Source organism: Petaurus breviceps, unplaced genomic scaffold (assembly GCF_028583685.1).
Source record: "Petaurus breviceps papuanus isolate PSGF00001 unplaced genomic scaffold, PetGlider_PUasm1.0 176, whole genome shotgun sequence".
Classification (NCBI taxonomy): Eukaryota; Metazoa; Chordata; class Mammalia; order Diprotodontia; family Petauridae; genus Petaurus; species Petaurus breviceps.
Window position 1 is genome coordinate 4,455,110 of NW_027185771.1, and position 20,514 is coordinate 4,475,623.

General features: G+C 39.8%; 1 protein-coding gene across 2 annotated transcripts in view; it reads left to right on the forward strand.

Annotated features, from left to right (window-relative positions):
* The first annotated feature begins 14,994 nt into the window (after positions 1-14,994).
* LOC138159304 (sulfotransferase 1C4-like) overlaps positions 14,995-20,514 on the forward strand; it is a 25,383-nt gene continuing 19,863 nt past the window's right edge. The window contains exon 1 of one of the 2 annotated variants that reach the window (XM_069085530.1): positions 14,995-15,195. The gene's annotated coding sequence lies outside the window, so the exon portion shown is untranslated. The remainder of the gene's footprint in view (positions 15,196-20,514) is intronic. The other variant, XM_069085527.1, reaches the window with a different exon arrangement.

Here is a 20,514-nt window from a genome sequence, read left to right on the forward strand (position 1 = left end):
GTCCTTTAACAAGGTAGCAAACCTCCTTTCCCCCCATAGGACCAAAGCACAAATGGGTTTTCCTCTATTATGTAAGTAATTGGTGTGTGTGTGTGTGTGTGTGTGTGTGTATGTGTGTGTGTGTGTGTGTGTATGCCCCAGAAGTTTCCAGCTGAGGTCTGGGCCTAGTAGGAGCACTGCCTTGATAGAGTCATGGTCCTAAGAATGATAAAGTTCCATCAGCCTTTAAACCCATTTTCTGATAGATGCTTGGTCAGTGATGGATAGGGCAGAGAAATTTAGGTCATAGAATTTCAGAGCCGGAATGAAGCCTGAAGATCCCCTAGTCCAGCTTCCTCATTTTATAGGGGAAAAAATCAAGGACTAGAGAGGTAGAGGGCCAGAGTGATGACTGGAGCCCAGACCTCCTTATTCTGGGTCCAGAATTCTTCCCAGCATCCCACACAATGGGAGAGGAGACAAGAAATCCAAAGATAATCAACAGTCATCCTTGCCTGCTCATCTCCCTCACCCTCCATATCTGATCATTTGCCAAATCCACTCATTCTATGTCTCCCCCACTGCTTTCCTACCACTTTTCCACACTTACGTAACCCCTCCTCCTAATTCTGATCTCATTACCTTTCACATGGGTTATTGAGATAGCTTCTTCATTTGTCTCCCTCATTCCTGTCTCTGTCCCTCTCCAGGCTGCCCATGCCATAGAAACCTCTTCACCCCGAAAGCTCTCTCTGCCCCTGGACCCCTCATCACACTGTCACCAACCTCCTAATTTCCCCCCCTGGCAAGAATGAAAGTCTACTTTGGGCAAGGGTGGAGGGAGAAGAGGCTGGAAATGTCTACTCTGCCCACCTTTGAGCCACACACAGCAGCAATGTTCTTCCTTCCACAAAAGGAATCTCCCCACATACATGGAACCCACTCCCACTTCCATCACTACATTGAAAATATAAATTTTTTTAAACTATCACTTCCAAGCTTGTCCTGAAAGAAGAGTTATGAAAATCTATCTCTCATAATTCTTTGTAGAAAGAGGGGACTAGACGTATGGAATATTACACATGGCAGAGTTATATTATGTATTGGTTAATTTAACTGAACTTTTCCCCTTCTTTTTATGCTTTGCTGTAATTAATGACTATCTGGGTTGTGAGAGGGATATATGAATTGTGTAGGTGATGCAACATGACTAACATGGAAATATAGTTTTCATGATTGCACATGTAGAACCTGTACCAAATTGTTTGCTCTCTCAATGAGGGGGAAAGAGAAAGAAAGAAGGACAGGAGAGAATTTGGAATTCAAAAATTCCTGAAAAAAACACAAATGTTTAAAATTGTTTTTACATGTAATTGGGGAAAAATAAAGTTGGGGTTTTTTTGGAGGGGGAAGGCAAGGCAATTGGCATTGACATGTCCAAGGTCACACGACTAGTAAATGTGTCAGGTGGCTGAGGCTAGATTTGAACTCAGGACCTCCTGAGGCAATGTTCTATTCACTGTGCCACCTAGCTGCCTCTAATGTATTTTTTCTCAAATGCTTTATTAACTTCTAGTTTACATCGTTCATTTCCACAAGATTTTGAGCTACAAATTTGCTCTCCGTTTTTCCCCTACGCACCACCCCAAAATAGCGATCCCACTGGATATCCCCTCCTCCAATCTGCTCTTTCCCACATCTTCTCCCATAGCCCCTCCAACTTTCCAGAAGGGTACGGTAAATCTCTATGCCCCAGTGCCTGTATATCTTATTTCCCATTTATATGCAAAATAATATTGATAATAGTATATATATACATATGTATGTGTATATATATTTAAACATTTGATTGTAAAACTTTGAATTCCAGGTTCATTCCATTTCTCCCTTGTCACCCACACTTATTGGGAAGATAAGCAATTCAATATAGGTTGTACATGTGTAGCTATGCAAAACATTTCCATAGTAGATATATTGTAAAAGACTGACTATATTTCCCTCCCTCCTATCCCACCTCCCACTTGTTCTATTCTCTACTTTGATCCTGTCCCTTTTTAAAAGTGGGGGCTTCCAACGTCCCTCCCCCCTAGCCTGCCTTCCCTTCCATCATCCCCCCTCTCATCCCCTTTCCCCTACTCTCCTGTAGGGTGAGATACACTATTTAGTGTGTATGTCATTCCCTCCCTAAGCCAAATTCAATGAGAATAAGGTTGACCCATTCCCTTTTGACTTCCTGTTCTTCCCCTCCATTGTAACTATTTTCCCTTACCTCTTCTATGAGATATTTACCCCAATCTCTCTCTCCCCATCTCCTCTCATTATATTCCTCTCTCACCTCTTAATTTCACCTTTTAAGTATCATCCCTTCCCATTAAACTGATCCTGTGCCCTCTATCTATGTATACCTGTACACATATATACACACATTCACATATGTATTCATACTCCCATATACCCTCCTATATAAACATACACACATACATTTCTATTCCCTTCAATTATTCTCATATTGAGAAAAGTTTCATAAGTTATAATGATCATTTTTCCATGTAGGAATGTAAATAGTTCAACTTTGATAAGTTACTTATGATTTCTTTTCCCTATTTACCTTCTCATGCTTCTCTTGCTTCTTGTATCTCAATGTCAAATTTTCTATTCAATTCTGATTTTTTCATCAAGAATGCTTGAAAGTCCTCTATTCCATTGAATAACCATGTTTTCCCCTGAAACATCATACTCAGTTTTGCTGGGTAGGTGATTCTTGGTTTCAATCTCAGCTCCTTTGCCCTCTGGAATATCATATTCCAAGCTCTTCAATACCTCAGTGTAGAAGCTGCCAGATCCTGTGCTATCCTGATTGTGTTTCCACAATATTCAAATTGTTTCTTCCTGGCTACTTGTAATATTTTCTCCTTGATCTGGGAACTCCAGAACCTGGCTATAATATTCCTAGGAGTTTTCTTTTTGGGATCTTTTTCAGGGGGTGATTAGTGGATTCTTTCAACCTCTATTTTGCCCTCTGGTTCTAAAACACCAGGGCAATTTTCCTTGAGAATTTCTTGAAGGATGATTTCTAGGTTCTTTTTTTGATCATGGCTTTCAGGTAGTCCAATAATTTTAAAATTATCTCTCCTGGATCTATTTTTCAGGTCAGTGGTTTTTTTCAATGAGATATTTCACATTGCCTTCCACTTTTTCATTTGTTTGGAACTGTTTAATAATATCTTGATTTCTCATAGTCACTAATTCTATCTAATCTAATTCTGAAGGAATGATTCTCTTCAGTGAACTTTTGAGATTCTTTTTCCATCTGGTAAATTTGGCTTTTTAAGGCATTCTTCTCCTCATTGGCTTTTTGAACCTCTTTTGCCATTTGAGTTAGTCTATTTTTTAAGGTATTATTTTCTTCAGTCAGGTTGTTGACTCTCATTTCATAATTTTCTTTCATGGTTCTCATTTCTCTTCCCAATTTTTTCTCCACTTCTCTTATTTGATTTTCAAAATCCTTTTTAAGCTCCTCTATGGCCTGTAACCAGCTCATATTTTTCTTGGAAGCTTTTGGTGCAGGAGTTCTGACTTCACTGTCTTTCCTCCTATTCCATGCTTTGATCCTTTTTGTCCCCAAAATAGGAGTCTAATGTTGGATTCCTCTGTTTGCTTTGCTTCCCTCATTTACTCATGTTGCCACTCAATTACTTGACTTTTGGACTTTTTGCCACAGTAGGACTCTGCTACCAGACAGGGGAGCTTTGTAACAAACACTGGGGTTTTCTCAGCTGCCAAAGGTATTATTTGGGTGCCCTCTCTGAAGCCTCCACATGCTCTGGCAAGCTGGTCATACACCCCAGGACCTCCACCCTAGACGGCAATCCAGATCCAAGCAGGTTAAAACAAGAGCAATTACCCCTCAGACTGGTTGCTTGATCCCCCTAGAGTCTGCAGAACAGGAGCTGAAGCTGCCACGTGTCAGCAGCTGCACAGCCATGGTGCCTCAGAGGCTTCTCCCTCTAGGGGATAAAGGCCGACCACGCTCCCAACTACTGGATCCCAAAGTCCACACTTCACTGACCTCTCACTTTGTCCTTAGCATCCATGAGTTGATAATTCTAAAAACCTCCACAGCTGCTGGTGATCTGAAGTCCCTCCAGCTGGTGGCTGGTTGTGGCCGCCCTGAGGCTAAAATCTCAGGCTGGCTTGCGGCTGGGCGTGGCTCCCAGAGCTCTGTGCTGGCTGCTCCCTGCCGGCCTGCCGGGCTGTCCTCAGTGGGAGATTAGCTTCTCTGTATCGTTTTGTGCATTCTGTAGCTCTAAAGTTTGTTCAGAGTCAACTTTTACATGAATTTGAGGTGGTGGGATCTGGAGCCCAGCGGAAGCCCTGTTTCTACTCTGCCATCTTTACTAAAGTATTTTTTTTTTTTAAGAAAAGCAGGAAAATTATAAATGCTAGAGAGGATGTGGGAAAATTGGAATACTGATGCATTGCTGGTGGAGTTATGAACTGATCTGGAACTTTGCCCAAAGGGCTATAAAAAAGTGCATACTCTTTGACCCATCAATGCCACTTCTAGGGTTGTATCCCAGAAATCATACAAGTGGGAGAAGGACTCATATGTACAAAAATTGTTATAGCAGCTCTTTTTGTGGTGGCAAAGAATGGTAAATCAAGGAGATGCCCATTAATTGCAGAATTGCTAAACAAATTGTGGTATATGAATGTAATGGAATAGTATTATGTTATAAAAAATGAGGAGCAAACAGACTTTGTAATAACCTGGAGAGACTTATATAACACTGATTGTTGGGGGCCAGGAAGTAATGGTATATGGGCTAGTGCCTGCTTGCTTGATGTATGACCTTAAAAGGTAATAAATAGAGCTGTAGAAGATGATTGGCTATATGTACCTATAAGTTGCCCTGATGCGGAAGTTAAGGGCAGCCGCGATGTAGCTGAGCCTGAATAAACAACTCCTGCAAACCTCGGGTGCTCTGTCTGGTAATTCCTCCTAGGAGGCCGGTGACGACCGAAGACTTACTATGGCTAAGTGAGAGGACGGGATATCAATAGCCCCCCACAACTGGCGCCCAACGTGGGGCCTGGGTAGGGTCCGAGAAGACCGTCTGGGCTGTAACTTAGCTCTCCAGACAGCCTCATTGGTAAAGAGTACCTTTGAGAAGATGGGAGGGGCAGGAAGTGTCCCCGCAATTTTGCCCGAGGAGAAAGGAGTTATTGCCGCGCAGCTTTACAAAGTGTGCGCGAAGGGCGGCGTAAAGATACCGATAAGAACGTGCCGCCAGTTTGTAGAAAAAATATGGACCATCTGCCCCTGGATACAACGTGCGGGGGTGCAGCCAGGCCGATGGGCCGTGGTGGGACAACAAATGGCTTCATATGAGGGAACAAACCCGGGGTCATTAACCCCAACCGATTTCACTGTTTATCCTTAGCAGGCTCCTCTAGTGAGGAGTCGGAGGAGGAATCGACTAGCAGACCTCCTCAATATCTGTGGGAGGAGTTGAGAGAAGCGGAGAGGGGATTAGAAAGCGGGGAAGATGGCGACAGCGAAGGAGCTGGCTCCGCGCGCTGTTCGCTGGGAACAAGAACCCGGAAAGGAGGAGGCAGTGGCGCAGAAAAAAAAAAAAAAAAAGGAAGTCCCTACATGGGAGGGGGACGCCTGGGCTGCCGAATGGGTGGAAGGAAGCCGTCCTCCTCCCTCCAACCTTGCCGGAGGCCTGATCACTTTTAAGAAGCAGATAGATAACACCTTAAGTCCCACCTAATTACTCTTTCTGGTTTAGGTGATTAAATTGTGGGTTTGAGTCCCACTTAATTACTCTGGTCTGAGCAATTAAATTGTGGGTTCGAGTCCCACTTAGTTGCTTGTTTAGAATGAGTGGTACATGTTTTGAGTGATTGGTACTGTGCACAGAACTGTTACATGTCGTATCTTGTGTTTCTGCTGTGTTCTGTCCCTTCTGTGTCTTTGTTTGTCCTATCCAGTCATCAGGTCCATTATGGGCCAAGGGTCATCCACAGCCGGCCCATGTACTCCTTTGAAATGCCTTTTGGACAACTTCACAGACTTCCAGAAACGGGCCTCTGGATATGGGGAGTCTGTGACCAAATTTAATTTAGAAAAGTTCTGTACCATTGGCTGCAACTGCAGGACATTCCTTTGAAATGCTGTATCTCTTTCCCTCCTTCTTTCCCCTGCTGCTGAGTGCAGGCTGGAAAGGGAGAGAAAGAGAGCAAAATATTGTCTTGTTTAGGTTATATGATGGTAAATGCAAGTGAAAGAGTATAGGAGAAATGTTAGATTGGAATTAGAAAGAAATAAAGTATGTATATGATTTTAAAGGGGCTTTAATCAAAGTCCAACAGGAAGAGTAGACAGTAGTAAAAGCAAGAAAGTTTAAGCATGTAGCAAAGAAAGGAACATGGGTAGGAAGTTAAGATAGGTATAAGTTAGTTGCTATTGAAAAGTGTGAACAGAAGTTTTAAGATCTTTAAAAGTTTGAAAATCTCTTCATTCCACTCTGGCCAAGTGGAGTGAGGAGAGGGTGATGGGAGGGGGAGGGAATCTTTTCCCTCAGAACAAAGAGGCAGGTAGATTAACATTTAACTATTTCCTGCCTCACTTAAAAGAGAAAAGTTTTGTGTAATAGGATGCAACTAAAAGGCAACTGAATGCATTCTGGTCATCTTTGAAAAGTGTCACTCCTAATTTGATGCTAAAGAAAAGTTGGAATTCATTTTACTATTTGGCATTTAGGCAAATTGGAATATTTTCCAAGATTTGATACATAAGGTGAGGTTTTTGGGTTCTCTAGAACTGGGATAAGGGAGTAGGCGCCACTCCCTCTCCCCTTGCTAGGGAAGTCAAAGCTATCACTTTCAAAGAAGTTTCTAAGGAGTGGACACAAAATTTATTGGAGTAAAAGTTTGAACAGCTAAAAACATTGGGGGGAGGCATAGCAGCTATATTGAGGGCCCCTGGGGCATGCAGACGACCCTCTTTCCTTTCAAATCCCGGGGACCACAACCAAGCTCTGCAACTGGGGAGAGGAGAAAAGCCTCTGCACTTGGTAAGCCTAATTTTCTATCAATAATTTTGGTATGTGATGAATCGGAAGTGCAATTAATGTCATTATGTCATTGTTCTATTATGGTACCTCTAAATTGTAAAATCTAAATTGTAAAGTCCTCTTATACTGTAAAAATTGAGTGACAAATCAGTTTTCAATCTGAGTTTTGTTGAAACTAAAAGATGGAGAAAAAGTTGTGTAAAACTAGCTATGTTACTTTATCAGTTCTGCTAACCCTATGTTATAATGTTATTTTCATGTGAATTGGATTTTTTATGTTATAATATCTGATGGTTTAAAGCTTTTATATTTGGGATACAAACAAGTAGTAACAATACTGCCAATATTTACTGTGATAGCTGATTGTCCATTTAACTTTTTGGCTATTCTGGAAATATACAGTGATTATAAGTTGATTGGTTGTATGGCAGCAAAAAAAAAAAAAAGGATTTTAGTTGAGTATAACTTCATGTGGAGTTTTAAGGTCATCAGATTGGTAATTCATTTGTTCCTATTTCGAAGTTCAAACTTGAGATGATATCATTACTGGTAAACATCTGTACTATCTATGCTGTATGAAAAGCAGTTTCTCTTAAAGTTTTGGAGTATTGTAATTTGGGAAAATCTTAAGCTTCCAAGTCTATCTTTGTTTAAAAGGAAGTTTCAGTTAAGATTGTTTGAAATTGTAAGACTGTTAACTAAGTTATTGGGCTGCTGTTTTAATGCTAAAACCTAAAACTGTGACAACTTTATACTGACTAGTTCTGCTCATTCAGAACAGTCCCTCTACTACTGTATAATGTTGTAAAATTACCTGGGAAAGCGAACTTGTATGAAGCTCCTAAACTATAAGCTTGACTTACTGAGAAGCAGCAAAGTCTATGTACAAAAGAGTAAAAAGGATCTCTAACAATTGGCCTTACCAGGACAATCTCAGAAAATTGTGAAGGGAAAGATGTTAAAGGGAATCCCTTATGTATATGAGTTCTGGCAAATCTTTGTGGTATATTGCAACTTAATGAGAGTAAATTGATGTTAAGATAAGAAGGTTTGGGGACAAATGGAGATTTCCAAGCCCCTCCTGTCTCTAAATAGTGGTATGGATACCTTTGTATCAGATGGTTTAGGTATGTTGAGAAGGGTGTGAGGAAGTTTTAAGGAAGACAGAAAGATTTGTAACTAGATTTTATAATTAATAGCTCAATCATATTTGAGAAGAAAAGGAAATAAGAATACAAATGCAATATTGAATCATTATCCCATGGACTGAGATTGGGATTATAAAGTTACTGTAGAAAAGTTATATCTGTGTATATGTCATAGGGATCCCAGTGTATTTCAAAGTATAATTGGGTATTAATGCCATTGACTGAATTAATTGTTGGGATTAAATCAGAGACACTTTAGTTGAGAGAACGGAAATTTTAGTGTGAGATCAGATTAAGCATAGTTACAGAAAGATGAGGAATCTTGGGCAGTAGATGCAAATCTATTAGGGCAATGATTTATAAACCTGATGGGAGATTTGACTTTACGAACACCTATGGGGTTCCTTTGAAAAGGAATGTTCCCCACCTATTCCTGAGTCTAGCATTGAGGTGGAATGGATACTGCATGGTTGGATATCTGTAACTAACCTGAATTTAAACAGAATCAAGGATGTTCTATCCTGTCATATTTGGAATGTCACAGGTCCCTGTTTTTTTTTCCTTCTATAGCAGGTTTCTATGATCGGAGCAGGGAGTCAGTAAAGGATGTGAGCTCTTTCGTGTTAGCCTACTGGAAAATCTAATATTATTTTATCTAAGATTAGAACATGTACAGAAAGTTATGCAAACTGCTTAAGATCATTCTAAAAGTTTTATGAGTCTTGAACTGTTTTAAAGAAGGGAAAATACTTTTAGAAGAAATTTTAAATCTCTAGTGGGATTTTGAAAGGCCTATTCTATGGGAAAATATGAAGGACAGTGAAATAGTCTGAGTAATGGGTTATACTAGCCCATACTCACCCCACTTCTGGTCAATTTTCTCTTACTCCTTTTTGGCCCTTGTTTGTCTAATCTTTTTGCTAGATTTGTGTTTTTTTAGGCTCAGCACCCTTCACTGGCAGGTGACTCTTCTGCCGGGAACATTGTCGGCTGAGTATCAACCGTTGCCTGAAGTCGTTACCCATCACCCCTTGGACCTGGCATCGGCCAAATTCCGGACCTTGGCTATGGACCCCATCCCTTGAACGATGATACCCTGAGAGGCAGGGAAAGCTCTTCGCCCCTCCCCAGCGGGAAGTAGCTCGGGAGGCTGAGATCATCGTCCTGTGCCCCCAAATGATTTCGGGTGTCATCTGTTTAAGGGGGGAATGATGGGGTACCTGGGGTCTAGGTCAATTTGTGAAACCAACTTGTGAAACCAGTCTGTGAAATTGTAACTGCAATTTGTATTGAAAAATTGTTATCTGTAAAATTCCTTTCCCAACCTCCGACTCTGCCCCTTCCCCCTACCCCACATTCCACCTAGGCAACACCCTTCGACCCCTTTTGTTCTTACTTAATCTCTTGATTAAGTAATCAAGGCCAGGGCTGGCCCACACCCTCCTTTATCCTTGCCTTTTGTCTCCTTAGCCACCTGGCCCAAGTCTTATCTAAACTGTCTATTCACATGCTCCCCTTGGTCAGCTCTGACCTTTGTCTATGCATTGAGGCCCCCTCTCCTTACTTTTATTCCGGTGAGGGTGGGCGAGAGCATGCAAATTTGCCTAGACAGAAAAGAGCCCCCATACTTGTACCTCTGCTTTTAGGACTTGGTATTGCCGGGTCCACTGCAGTAGGGACCACGGCTTTGGTTAAAGGTAATGAGAATTTCTTATCTCAGCAAGAGCAAATTGATGCCATAATGGAAATGGGTCTCATGGGGTGCCAATGGCACACAACCGGTCTTTGTGTGACCTCTGCCCCGTACCAAAGATATTCTAGGGCAGCTAATCTGTCCTATACTCTGGGTTCATTTTTAAACGGGACATGGAATAAGCAGTTTACACTGAAGTTAAATGAATTAAGACATGCTATAGTTGTATTGAATTCTACCACCATATCTGGTCCCCAATTATCAGCATGGACTGAGTGGTTCCAAAACATTACCCAATGGTTTGCCTCTTGGGGAGGTTTGGGGGCGTCAAGTATGGTGTTACTCTTGACCATAGGGTTGCTTGTCTGGTGCCTCTGCCGATTGCAGAGAAGACAACAAGGATATATGTTGCTCACACAAAAGGCCATTATGGCCATTGAGGAAGGAGCAGACCCTCAAGTATGGCTGGCTTCCATGGAAGACATGTAACGCCCTTGAAGTAAGACGGGATCCGTTCTATGACGGGCAACCTCTCCTGACCCGGCCGCCTAAGACAGGGCCCGAGGGCGTTGGGTTACCGAGGACGGGTAAGGTTCAGGGATCAGGAGATGACCCAAGCCAGAACATCCTGCATTCCCCTACTGCCGCCAGGATCTGCTAAATTCAGGTTATTGCAACTGCACCGCTTAAGGCTGTACCGGACAAGCGTCCTGATTAAACAAAAAGGGGGAGATGTTGGGGGCCAGGAAGTAATGGTATATGGGCTAGTGCCTGCTTGCTTGATGTATGACCTTAAAAGGTAATGAATAGAGCTGTGGAAGATGATTGGCTATATGTACCTATAAGTTGCCCTGATGCGGAAGTTCAGGGCAGTCGCGATGTAGCTGAGCCTGAATAAACAACTCCTGCAAACCTCGGGTGCTCTGTCTGGTAATTCCTCCTAGGAGGCCGGTGACGACCGAAGACTTACTATGGGTAAGTGAGAGGACGGGATATCAATAGCCCCCCACAGTGAATAATATTTTTCATTGTGGTGATATGTTCAGACATGGCAAAGCATGGAGATTTGCTTTCTAAACAAACCCAAACTCCTTTACAAATTGTCATAAAACATTCTAGATTAAAGGGTTAGTCAATTGCCACTATCCCTCTAGGACACCCCCTTTTTTGGCTCTTAGGGAAGAGTAACTAAAGATAAAAAGTCACACGAATGTAATTCTTCATGTGTGAAAAGATGTAGATGGAGAAAAAGCAGCTTTCTATTGAAGGTTTAATCTAGAATGTTTTATGGCAATTTGTAAAGGAGTTTGGGTTTGTTTAGAAAGCAAATCTCCATGCTTTGCCATGTCTGAACATATCACCACAATGAAAAAATATTATTTACATCACCAGAAAATCCAATAGGCACTCTCTAAAATCACATCTGGGTATTTAGGTAGAGGTATTATTCATAGTTACATATAAAATTTCCTTATGAAAAGTACCCTGTATATTCACAAGATGAAACTAATTTAAAAGGTTACTATCCTATTCATCTCAGTCACCAAATATAACTGACCACAGCATGTTCATTATAGCACATGCAATGTTCCACATTACTCCACAGGAAATTATTTCTCTTCAACAAATCTGATAGGTGCAAAATAATATCTCAAGGTGTAAGAAATGATGAGTTCAATGATCTGAGAAAAATAGACTTACATGAAATAATGAAGAATTAAATGAACAGAACCAAGAGAATATCATATACAGTAGCAGCAATACTGCTTTAAGAACAACTTTGAGCAACTAAGTCATTTTGACTATTATGAATAGCCAAATTAACTACAAAGGACTTAGGAAGGAAGATGCTATTTGCAAGCAGAGAAAGAAATATTAAGAAATAAGACAAGTATTTCCATAACATAGTAGAATTAAAAAAAAGATGATTGTGCATGAGACTGTAAATCTATCATGTACAACTTGCTATTCCTTTTAAATATATAATAAAGTTATCATGTAACTTTCTTTTCCCCTTCCCCCTGCCCTAGAGATAGTTACCTTTAAATAGAAATACACACACACTCAAGTAAAACCATTCTATATGTTCTTCTATTGCTTGTTTTAGTTAAGTTAAAAATAAAAAAAGAACTAACAGAATCTGAATACAGATAAAAGCATATTTGCACTTTCTTTTTGTATTTTTTTTCTTTTAGTCTGTGTCTTCTTCAGCAAAAAGACTAATATGGAAATATATTTTGCATGATTGCACATATATAATCTATATGAGGTTGCTTATTTTAACAGAAAAGGAGAGGGGTGAGAGGGAGGAAGAAAATTTGGAACTCAAAACTTCTTTTTTTTTTTAAGCAATAGGGGTTAAGTAACTTGCTCAAGGTTACACGGCCAGTTATTTCTGGGTGTGGTGCTGAGTATCTGAGCCCAGATTTGATCCAGGTCATCCCGACACTGGAGCCGGTGCTCTTACTTGCTGAGCCACCTGGCTGCCCCTAAGCAATTGGGGTTAAGTAACTTGCTCAAGGTTACACGGCCAGGTGTTTCTGGGTGGGTGGTAAGTGTCTGAGCTTGGGATTCGATCTCCAGGTCTTCTGAACACTGGAGCCAGTGCCCTTACTTGCTGTGCTACCTGGCTGCCCCTCAAAACTTCTTTAAAAAAATATTAAGGGACAGCTAGGTGATGCAGTGAGTAGAGCGCCAGCCCTGGAGTCAGGAGGACCTGAGTTCGCCTCAGACATTTACACACACACACACAACACACACACACACAAACCTAGCCCTGTGACCTTGGGCAAGTTACTTAACCCCAATTGCCCTCCCAAAAAAAAAAGCAAAAAAGAAGAGATTTAAAAGAATATTAACAATTGTCTTTGCATGTGATAATCATTAAATCATAATTTACCAAAGTCTGAATTAATCAAACAAACTTCTTTGATTGATATAAAAATGCCTTTCCCTGGGGTGGCTAGGTGGCCCAGTGAACAGAGCACTGGCCCTGGAGTCAGGGGGATCTGAGTTCAAATCCGGCCTCAGACACTTAACGCAAAAAGTAGCCGTATGACCTTGGGCAAGTCACTTAATCCCAATTGCCCTCCAAAAAGGAAAAAAAATGCCTTTCCCTGTGTTAGCAACTTCAAAGACCAAAGGTGAGATCCCCCTTATCTTGGGACTTAGTCTACATGAGAGCAAAACAGACATCCCGAGACTATAAAATGTAAATAGACCCTGCTCTGGTCATTGTCATTGCATTTACAATCAGGGAACTCTGTTTCACATATAGTTGGTAACAAATGGAAGTCATAAAGTTTTGTGACGAGGTCATCCTGAATTGGGATGGCTCATTTTTAGTACAAAAAGTCTTAAGATTCCTCTGTTCATCAGTCAGGACTTTTGTCCTGCACTCCTAGCCCAAGTACTGCTAGCCTTAAGGGAATAATGAATAACGAATAATGAATGAATAATGTAATTTTTATATTACTATTTGTTTGTCTCCTTTAACCAAATTTTTTCAAAAAGACGACACATGTAATTAGGAAAAGAATATTTTTTTAAAAAAGGAAATTATTAGGGGCAGCCAGGTGGCTCAGCAAGTAAGAGCACCAGCTCCAGTGTCGGGATGACCTGGATCAAATCTGGGCTCAGATACTCAACACCACACCCAGAAATAACTGGCCGTGTAACCTTGAGCAAGTTACTTAACTCCAATTGCTTAAAAAAATTTTTTTTAAAGGGAAATTATTTCTCTGCCTTAGATCACCTCTTAGACAATTAGGGAATGACTGAACAAACTGGGCAATTTGAACGTAATTGACTCTCATAGTACTGAAAGAATTGATGAAAGAGATAATTTTGGAGAAACCTGGAAAGTATGAACTGATGCAGAATGGTCCAGAGCAGAACCAGGAGAACAGTTTTTATAAGAACGGCAACATTAAAGGAAAAACAACTTTGAAAGACTTAAGAAATCTGATCAGAGCAATGACTAGTCATGTCTCCAGAGTAATGAAGCATGTTAAATTCTTCCTGAGAGATGAGAGACACAAGATGTAGAAAGAGATAGGCATTCTTAGACATATCTACTGTGTAGATTCATTTTGCTTGACTATTTATTTGTTACAGGGCTTTCTCTTTCTATCTTTTTGTCTGTTTCTCTGTGTGTCTCTCCCTCCCCCTGTCTCTGTGTCCGTTTCTGTATCTGTGTGTCTGTCTCTCTCTTCTTTGTTTCTCTGTCTCTGTGCCTCTCCTTTCTTTCTCCTCCCTTCCTCCCTCTTCTGTTTTTCTCTGTCTGTGTGTCTTACTGTCTCTCTCTGTGTGTCTCTGTCTGTTTCTGTCTCTTTCTAGGTTTTGGTTTTTGTCTTTTAATGAGGCTAGAAATAGGGAGAGAAAAGATTAGCAATAGAGATGCAAAAAGAAAAAAAAAAGGCCATTGTAACATTCTTTGAAATTCAGGGAAGAGAACAGAAGTTCAGAAACCAACAAATACAATGGGACCATTTTGAAAGCAGTGTATAGAATTTACTAAGTGCTTTTCTTTAAAAAAAAAAACAGTTGGCATAAATAGATGTACGGTTTTATATAGAATTCTTTTTCTGTTTTGCTGTATGTATGGAAATATCTTTTTTTTGTGTTTAAGTTCAAAATTTAAAAAAAACAACAACAATTAGAGTGGAGGTGAGGAGACTCAGATTCCACTCCCACCTGGGGAAACTGAGGCACAAAGAAGTGGCTGATTTTCTCAAAATTCTGTCGTAGATCAGTCCGCATTAAGATTTGCAGTTCAGTCTTTTCCAATTCCATGTCACCCCGGGTTCTTTCCACAGTTCATAGTTTCTCTCCTGGGTGGCCTGCCAGGACACGTCGTCTAGTTAAAGAAAGCGTTCCACAGCGGCACAGTTTGAGGCAGCTGTGATGGTAGTTTTGTAGGACCGAGCTCCTGGCCATAGTTTACATCTTCATGTGGAGGAAAGATCCTTAAGTTTTGAAATTTTTCTCTTTCAGAAGAGTGTGACCGAAAAGGGAGTGTAGGATTTCAGCCCGCCCCCGCCCCACTCCCCCTCCCTCACCCACCTCGGCCAATTGCTGTGTGATGAAAACTGAGGGAGGCGGGGAATTCCCCCAGAAACTTTGTCCCTTATCCACAGAAAAGAAAAAAGTACCTTTTCTGCAGATCAACCCAAGGCCAGCTGGAGCCTGCTACCTTCTTTAGGAAGCAACTTTGGGTTCCTTGACTTAAGATACGGAATTGGAGCAGGGGCTTCTGGAAGTGGAGGAAAGCCCTTTCTGTCTGCCTGGCCAAGTGAGTTCAAGACATTCTATTCCCCCACGCCCTCCCCCCCACCCCCACCCCGACCCCTCCCGCCTCAGTTTCTTGTCTCTGATCCTTAGGAGGGAAAGATTGAGTCCTTACTGGCTTTAGGGAGAGCCATCAGCCATCCCCAGTCCCCAAGCAGGACTCCAGCTTGCCTTCTCCATCCAACAGGGAAGGTAGAGAAGACAAGGGTAGGGGTGGGGTGGCGGGGAGAGAAGTGGGGTGAAGACTTGACCACATCCTTCGTGGAGATGCCAGGGGAAGGAGGGGGTGAGTCCGGAGGAAAGAGAAGGAAGGCAGCTATGGGGCTGAGTTCAGGGAGTCTGCTGGGTGAAGAAGGGAGACAGAAGTGCGGAGGCTGCGTCAAGTTGGGGCTTTAAAAGAAGAGGAAAAGACCCAAGAACAAAAGAGCTGGGTTTTTGTCCAAGAATTACTTTACCGGGCAAAGTGGAGTATTATCCTGAATGGGAAAAAAAATGGACATTTGACACTGAAAAACTTTCAGGTATTTGTAACAAAAGGACCAGAATTCAGTAGCAAATTTGATATAAAAGATCCAGAAGAAATATAAGGCAAACATTAAAAATTAAGGATCTTTCCTCCACATCAAGATTAAGGCCTGTTTACTTATTATATATATGAAAATGTCATCAGTATTTGTGAAACTCTCATCATTACTAAGGTAGTTTGAAAGAAAGGTTAGAGTTGAGTTGTGTATGATGGGGGTGATTCTAAAAAACAAAATTGGGTAGGAAAAGGTAAAAGGAAGCAATGATATTATAAAAATGGGGCCTGAAAGGAAGAACTAGGGAGAGGATTCTGGGAAGACAGCAGAATAGGTCAGAAAATTCCAAACTCTCCAGATTTCACTCACAAATAAGACAAAATAGCAAACAGGGTGATAAAAATATACAAAATTTGGAGCGGAACAGCGATCCTCCCCATAAACAGAAGACAACAGAAAAATCTCAGCACTGAGGTTTGGTCCCTGTGAAGTGTAAACACCTCCAGGAGAGTTCTGCTGAAACAGTAAACAGAAAACTCTGGGGTGAGCTGAATTGGGAGGTAGCCAGGCCATAGGAATCTTCACCTACTTGTCAGTGTGGGGAGTCGGGTGTCTAAGTGGGGGAAGATTGAGGGAACCTCTGCTGATAAGGGACTCCAGACCCAGGGGTGCTGCTGAGACTCAACACTGGGCAAGAAGAAACCAGCACATTCAGAATGAGTGCAGAAGCAGTGGGGTGGGGTTGCTGGCTCTGGACACTTACAGGAGGGTGGAGTTCTTGATTTTGATTCCAGGTTCAAGAGGAGAACTGAAAGAAGACCTGAGGCCAGAAGCACCATCCCCCATACCCCAGGACTAGTGGTGATTACAAGTTGCTATACATTTTTTTTAAATGAACAGGCAAAAAGATAAAGAACCCAATGATAGAAAATTACTATGGGAATAGAGAAGATTGGGGTTTGTCTTCAGAGAAAGATACTAAAGCAAAAAAAGCCTCTCCTACCCCAAAAAAGGAACATCAAATGATCACCTGCCCAAAAATAATTCCTAGACGAACTTTAAAAAGACTTTAAAAATCAAATGAGATTGAGAAAAAAATTGTTTTAAATAAGAACAATCCAAGAAAAAAAGGAGTGTGGAAAAAAGTTAGAAAGGGAGATCCAGAATCTTAAGGAAGAAAACAACTCCTTGAAAATTAGAATTTGTCGAGGTGAAGCCAACAAAGTTATGAGACCAAGAAGTAATAAAACAAAATATAAAGAATGAAAAAATAGAAGAGAACGTGAAGCATCTCATAAGAAAAACAACTGATCTGGAGAACAGATCAAGAAGAGAAAACATAAGAATAATCAGACTAGGGGCAGCCAGGTGGCTCAGCGAGTAAGAGCACCGGCTCCAGTGTTGGGATGACCTGGGGATCAAATCTGGGCTCAGATACTTAGCACCACACCCAGAAATAACTGGCCGTGTAACCTTAAGCAAGTTACTTAACCCCGATTGCTTAAATAAACAAAAGAATAATCAGACTACCTGAAAGCTATGATCAGCAAAGGAATCTTGATGCAACAATACAAGAAATAATTTTTTTAATTGTCCTTAAATGTTAGAACAAGAGGGGAAAGTAGAAATAGAAAAAAATACATTGATCACCACCTGAAAGAGACCCTCTGAGAAAAACTTTCAGGAATATCATATCTAAATTCCAAAGCCCCTAGCTCAAGGAGAAAATGCTACGAGAAACAAGAAAAAAAAAAACAATTCAAATTTGGTGAGCCACAATTAGAATCACACAAGACCTAGCAGTGGTGACAATAAAAGACCACAGGTCTTGGAACACTTTTTATTGAAGAGCAAAAGAGTTGGGGTTGCAGATGAAAATATCATATCCAGTAAACTTAAGCATAATCCTGAACAACAAAAAAAAAGGATATTTAATGAGTTGCCAGACTTTCAGTATTTTTTCTTGTTAAAAAAAAAACCTGAACTTAATAGAAAATTTGGAATATTGGCCTCAGACACTTAACACCCACACAAAAAACTAGCTGTGTAACCTTGGGCAAGTTACTTAACCCCAATTGCCCTCCAAAAGGCAAAAAAAAAATTTGGAATACAAGATCCAAAAAATATATAAGATAAACATCAAAAACTAATTACAAGGGATTCAATAAAGACAATCTGTTTACTTTTTCTATGAGGAAATATCAACTGTATATCTAAGATTCTAATTAGTGATTGGGTAGTTCAAAAGAAAGACTGGGGTAGAGCTGAGTATGATGTGATTCTAAAAAGTAATACAATCTAAGGTAAAAAGAGTAAATATCTTATAAAAATGAGGTACAAGAGTAAGAACTGACTGAGGAATTAGATGGGGAGGAGGGCTGATAGTTCTAGAAATCTACTCTCATTGAGAATGGGCTAAGGAGGGAAATATGTTCATACATACATACATATGTATATGTGTGTGTATAGGAGGATATAAAAGTATTCTAAATTCAGAAAGAAATAAAAGGCTAAGGGGATAGGGAGGAAGGAGGGATTTTTATAGGGAACCCTGCTCACATCAGATCTAGGTTAAAGAGAGAATAGTATATACATTTATAAGGAATAAAAGTCTTCTAAATTTATAAAGAAATAAGAAGGTGAGGAAATAGGATAAAGGGGGATTATATAAGGGTATCTTGATTAATGGAAATGGGATAAAGAGGGAAGAGTATATATTATATATATGGAGAGAGAGAGAAGGCTATAAAAGTCTTCTAAAATCAGATAGCGATAAGAAGGCAAGGGGAAAGAGGGGGGGTGGGATAAGGAAGGGATCCTAGAGTAGGATTGTAAGTTAAGAAATAGAAGGGCAAGGTAGTGGGTAGAAGTAAAGTAGAAGAGTCAGAAGGTATAGGAAATAAGAGACACACACAAACATAAAATAAGGTCAAGAGTAGAATTTATTAAGAAAAAAAAGTAGGAGTAGTAATCATGGATCTCAGACAAAGTTAAAGCTAAAATAGATTTAATCAAAAGAGAAAAATAGGGAAGCTGTGCTATATGTCAATCATATTGATCAATACTGTTTTAGACTATTTAAAATAACCAGGCAATATGGGATTGGAATATTGCTGTGGTGTAGGAAATGTTGAGTTCGTATTAAGAAAAATATGTAAAGACTTGGACTTAAGAAGGAAGATATTATCTATCTTCAGAGACACAGAGCACAATTAAGTATAGTACAGCCTTAAATAGATGCATATGAATGTATATGTGTATGTGTGTATGATTATAGATATCTATGTATATGTATTGTGTATGTTTGCGTGTGTGTACATACATAAATATATGCATGCATACATATATCCATGCTTAATTATAGCTTTCTTGGGGGAGGCAAGGAGGAAGGGGAGGAAAAGAACAAAGTAAAAAGTGCACATCAGAGAACAAAGTAAAACCTACAAGGAAGTAAAGAAAAGATGGACAGCTCTGAATACAATGTGTAGTATTTATTATATAGTCTTTCTTGAAATGGAAATTTATTGCTTTATATTTTTAATCTTTTCTTATGTTCTGCTGTGCACATGGCAATGCTTTTTTTTCTTTTCTTATTTTGTATTTAAGTTTGTTTCTTTTTTCTTTTCTTACTTTGTGTTTGTTTTAGTATTTAAGTTTGTTTCTTTTTTCTTTTCTTATTTTGTATTTAAGTTTAAAATTTACCCAAAAATATTATATAAGCTTTCTTGAAATGGAACTTTAATGCTGCATATTTTGAATCCTTTCTTATGTTCTGATGTGCACATGGCAATGCCGTTTTTTCCTTTACTTATTTTGTCTTTAAGTTTTAGCATTTATGTTTAAAATAAATTATTTTTTTTAAAAGAAAGGATGAACTAATACAAAGGAAGCAGATGGGGGAAGAGGGAGTTTTTCATGATTGATCTTTACAATATTGCTATTACTATGTGCATTGTTCTGGTTCTGCTCACTCCACTTCACATCAGTTTATATAAGTCCTCCTAGGATTTTCTGAAATCATTCCCTTCATCACTTCTTATAACATAATCTTGTTACATTATATTCATATACCTAAATGAAATAACTATAAATCACTTAGCACAGTGCCTGGCACATGGTAAGTATTATATAAATGTTAACTATTATTATTATTATTATTTGTTCAACTATTCCCCAATTGATAGGCATCCTCTCAGTTTCCAGTGCTTTGCCACCACAAAAACAACTGGTATAAATATTGTCCATATGTGGGTCTTTTTCATCTTCCTTTGATCTCCTTGAGAGTATAGACTTAGTAGCAATATTGCTGGGTCAAAGTATAAGCACAATTTCATAGCCCTTTGGATATAGTTCCAAATTGTTCTTCAGAATGATTTTCTAAAGAGCAGAATGGTGGTCTATGCCTAATTTCTTCCTGATTCCTTTCCAGATGAATTTTCTTATTATTTTTTCTAGCTCTACAAAGTAATTCTTTGGTAGTGTGGTATGGCACTGAATGAGTGAATTAATTTAGATGGTGTTATCATTTTTTAAATATTGGATTGGCCTACCTATGAGCAATGAAAATTTCTCCAGTTATTTAGATACTTGTGTGAAGAATGTGTTATAATTGTGTTCATATGGTTCCTGTGTCTTGGCAAGTAGACTTCCAAGTGTTTTGTACTGTCTGCAGTTATTTTAAATGAAATTTAAATTTAAATGAAATTTCCCTTTCTGTTCTTGCTGGGTTTTGTTGACAAAGATAGATAGATGATAGATAGATAGATAGATAGATAGATAGATAGATAGATAGATAGATAGAT